Source organism: Macrosteles quadrilineatus, unplaced genomic scaffold (assembly GCF_028750875.1).
Source record: "Macrosteles quadrilineatus isolate MER2022 unplaced genomic scaffold, UCM_ALF_1.0 Scaffold_5__1_contigs__length_97177068, whole genome shotgun sequence".
Classification (NCBI taxonomy): Eukaryota; Metazoa; Arthropoda; class Insecta; order Hemiptera; family Cicadellidae; genus Macrosteles; species Macrosteles quadrilineatus.
In genome coordinates, this window is record NW_026542598.1 from 3918005 (window position 1) to 3918380 (window position 376).

Below are 376 nucleotides of genomic sequence, written 5' to 3' on the forward strand. Positions count from 1 at the left end.
TGTCCTCGCGATTGGAAAACCGGAGGTGACGTCTTGAGAGGGTGGTATTCTAGAGACCAGTCCCCTCTATGATTTCTCTCATGTGTCTGTCACTTGTGGTTCAAGAGTGATTCCAATATCTTCATTCATAACTGTGCAGTTAAATAAATCTGCCGCATGTTCCCCGTTGGGTATCAAAGGGATGTAGGTGCTTTAAGTGGCTATAAACAATGATCGTTCCGGTATTCTTCCTCCTTGCTGAAGTGTTTATTGAAACAAAGCCATAATATAAGGAACTGTACACGTAAATCTACTCCAAAATAACATTTATACTCAGTAGGTACTTGGTTTTTCTGCTATACGACAAACACTACTAAAGTTGTTTGTGTTGTAGAAC